Raw genomic sequence first — 4,441 nt, 5'->3', positions numbered from 1 at the left:
AAAGTTGCAACCGATTCTGTTGTCAAATGGGACTAATACATTCAAAATATATTAAAATGACGCGTACTTTATATGGGGCGTTATATGGGGACTATATCAAAACGTGGACCAACTTTGATAGGAATGTTTTTTGGCATCTGGAGACACAAAATACCAAATTACAACCAATTCGGTGGTAAAATGGGACAAATATCTTAAAAATTCCTTAAAACGACGACGCGTCACGCGTCATTTTGTATGGGGGCTATGCGAAAGCGTGGACCTACATAGCCCACTTTCAGTACCAAAAGTCCTACGTAAAAATAATAGATTTTCCCAAAATTTCATCCACCTTCGTCAATCCGTTCGGACGCTAGTGTGATTTCCACAGAGGGACAGACAGACAGACGGACGGACATGGCTATATCGATGTAGAATTGCACGCTGATCAAGAATATATATACTTTGTGGGGTCTACAATTATTATTTCGAGTAGTTACAAACGTAGTGACAAACTTAATATACTCCCATCCTATGGTGGAGGGTATAAAAACAAAATTCATCTCTATTGGATAGATGGAATGGGTTCAAATGCTGATGAAAAGATCGGATCTTTCACTAATTCCTTTGCATTGGTTCAAATGCTAGTGAAATCACGTCATCGCATGGAACCCCTTCCTTCAATTTTTGCTGGGAATATAAAAAATATTTTTAACTCTAGGGGGAAAAATGAGGGTTTCAAAGGGTTAAGGGGAGAACTAATATGGACCATTTTAGAAGTTAAACTAAATATGGACAAAATATTAGAAGATTCCAAGTTTGGACCAAATTGGATATCCTGTTCAAGAATGTGTATTGTGCATACCATTTTAGTGAAATTTTTAAAATTTTGGGGGGATGGGGGGGGGGGTGGTGGGGAAGTACGGGAAGTTGTGGACCGGTATAGTCGATCTTCGAACTGAAACTAAGTTTGGACCAAATATGATGATGGCCAAATTTAGTAACAAATCCGTTCACAAGGTCGAGTGCTATAGTGCGCTCCAGCCACTAAACATGGTGCATAGGGATTTTTACAACTTTCGGGCTATTTTCTCAGAAAGTATTTACTTGCCCCTGAAAAAACTTGTACCATCGTAAAGGGAATGCAATTTGCTCTGTCTTAAAGTGAACATATCCGAAATTTTGTGTGGGAGGTACCGGAAGCGGTGGACAAATATAATCCATATTCGAACCTGATTTATACCTGGTAAATATATTAGGATGTTTAAAGTATGGACTAAATCGGCCACTCCCTTCAAGAGTTATCGTGCGCACAATTTTTCCGAACATTTTTGAACCTTGGTGGGGGAGGTACCTGAAGGAGTGAACCGATATAGCATATCTTCGAACTTAAACTAAGGTTGGACAAAATATTACGAAGGCTAAATGTTGGACCGAATCGGCAGATCTGTTCGAGAGTTATCTTGCACTCCAACAACTACACACGGTGTCATAGGGGTTGTTTGTAATTTTCAGGCTATTTTGTCAGGAAGTATGGGCTTGCCCCTGATGACACTTGTACGGTCGTATGGGGAGCAGTGAATACAAGTTGATACAACAAAAATCAAAACGATTCGAGAGCTGGTCCTAAACTGCACTTATCCGAAAGGGTGGACAAATATAGTCCATATTCGAACCTGACTTATACCTGGTAGATATATTAGGATGTGTAAAGTATGGTCTAAATCGGTTACTACCTTCAAGAGTTGTGGTGCGCACAAATTTTCCGAACATTTTCGAACTTTTGTGGGGTAAGTACATGAAGGCGTCAACCGATATGGCCCATCTTCGAACTTAAACTAAGTTTAGGCAAAATATTACGATACCCAAAACTTCGTTCGAATCGGTTGATCCGTTCGAGAGTTATCGTGCACACCAGCCATACAGACAGACGGTCGGACATTGCTAAATCGACTCCAAATTGTCTGAAACGGATTTCGTACGTTTCATATGGGAAACAAGGCACATTAAAGAAGGTAGCCGACTCGTATCAGCTGATTGAACATGAAATGTCAAATAAAATTGTTGTAATTGTGAAATGTAAACAAACATCTTGTTCTGATTGGCCCATGGTACAATAAGAAAGGTAGATGCCTCAGCCCAGCTGATCGAATCTAAAACGTCAAAAAACTAGGAATTCGCCGTGAAAAATCAAAACAAAAAACCATATGATTCGGTAAGAAAGAGATAGCATGTCTACACTTTATACACAAACACAAGCGATAAAAAGAGACAACAAGACACCATTCGGCGAAAATTTTGACAGTTTACATTACAAAAAAAGTTGCTTTGTTGTAGCAATTCGCCGATGCATCTACCTTTCTTATTGTACCATGGATTGGCCGAAGCAAAATCGCTGCAAATTTAAGCGCCAAGGCGAATTGATTCTCTTTACAAATTTTGACGTATTATGTTACGACAAAAGTTGCTCTGTTGTAGCAATTCGCCGAATCGGCTACCTTCTATATTTGCCTTGATGGGAAATGTTGCCAATTCATTCATATTCCAACGATTTTTGGTACATAGGTTGAGTTATCGCGTTTTTACTTCTGCTTTTAAGAAAAACTATTATGAAAACGCTAATTATTTTAATGAGACAATTGTCAGTAAAAAGTTATTACGAAGTGACGTCATTGAGTAATATAATAATTGTTCCACAAACATCCCATACGGACAAATTTTGACTTATTATGTTACGGCAAAAGTTGCTTTGCTGTAGCAATTCGCCGAATCGGCTACCTTCTATATTTGCCTTGATGGGAAATGTTGCCAATTTATTCATATTCCAACGATTTTTGGTACATAGGTTGAGTTATCGCGTTTTTACTTCTGCTTTTAAGAAAAACTATTATGAAAACGCTAATTATTTTAATGAAGACAATTGTCAGTAAAAAGTTATTACGAAGTGACGTCATTGAGTAGTACAATAATTGTTCCACAAACATCCCATACGGGACAAGGAAGACTTCTCTCATATCAATGAGTGCACCCCGATTCATATTAGCGCAATGATAAGGGACCTTCTGTTTATTGCCGAGTCCGAACGGCGTGTCCTAAGACACCACTTGTAGAAAAGTTTTACATGGCTGAAATACTCAGGAAATGTCGCCAACATTGCTGAGGGGTATTTTGCCACCGTTGAGTGCAAGGCGGGTGTGCATACCATTGCACCGCGGACGTCATTGAGTAGATTGTATAATATTTTTAAAATGTTACTCAGCATTCGCGGAACTTACAAAAAATTTACAAAATGTTAATTTAAAATTTACCCGTCAAAAATTACAAAAAAATAGTTTTAAATAAAGACTTCACGTTGAATCGAATGAGACCAAACTTATAATGATCGGGATAATAGTTAGGATATTATAGCCAAAATAAGCACATATTTGTGTTACAAAAAATAAATTTTGGTTTGAAATAATAGTTTTTACATGCATTCTAGAGTATTGGAAAAAACTATAGGAGTACTTTTTATACCCTCCACCATAGTATGGAGGGTATATTAAGTTTGTCATTCTGTTTGTAACACATCGAACTAATCATTTGCGACCCTATAAAGTATATATATTCTTGATCAGGATAAAATTCTAAGACGATCTAGCCATGTCCGTCTGTCTGTCCGTCTGTTGTAATCACTCTAGCGTCCGCAATAATTGAGATAGAGTGCTGAAATTTTGCACCCGAGGGTCTTTTTCCATAGGCAGGTCAAGATCGAAGATGGGCTATATCGGTCCACTTTTTGGTATAGCCCCCATATAACGGTACCTCCGGATTTAAGGTATTTTGACGTTCTTCGCCACATTTTCAGACCGAATTAGCTATAATTTGGCACTTAGGGTTCCTAGTGATCAACAAACTTATATCCCAAAGGATATGGGCATAGGTCAATGTTTTGGTATAGTCCCCATATAACGGTACCTCCCGATTTTCGGTATTTTGAGAATTTTAGCCACAATTTTTAACCAAACTATCTGCAATTTGACATTTGAGGTTCTCAGTGGTCATGAAACATCTCCACCAAACATCGTCAACATAGGTCCATGTTTTGGTATAGCCCCCATATAACGGTACCTCCCGATTTTCGGTATTTTGAGAATTTTAGCTACAATTTTTAACCGAAATATCTGCAATTTGACATTTGAGGTTCTGAGTGGTCATGAAACATCTCCACCAAACATCGTCAACATAGGTCCATGTTTTGGTATAGCCCCCATATAACGGTACCTCCCGATTTTCGGTATTTTGAGAATTTTAGTTGCAATTTTTAACCGAACTAGCTGTAATGATCGGTATTTTGAGAATTTTAGCTACAATTTTGTCTATTCAAAAATAATCGTCAATATAGGTCCATGTTTTGGTATATCCCCCCATATAACTGTACCTCCCGATTTTCGGGAATTTTCAGTGGTCACGAAATTTCTTC

The sequence above is a fragment of the Musca autumnalis genome, unplaced genomic scaffold (genome assembly GCF_047663935.1).
Source record: "Musca autumnalis isolate F117 unplaced genomic scaffold, ASM4766393v1 scaffold_3, whole genome shotgun sequence".
NCBI lineage: Eukaryota > Metazoa > Arthropoda > Insecta > Diptera > Muscidae > Musca > Musca autumnalis.
This window is presented reverse-complemented; position numbering follows the sequence as displayed.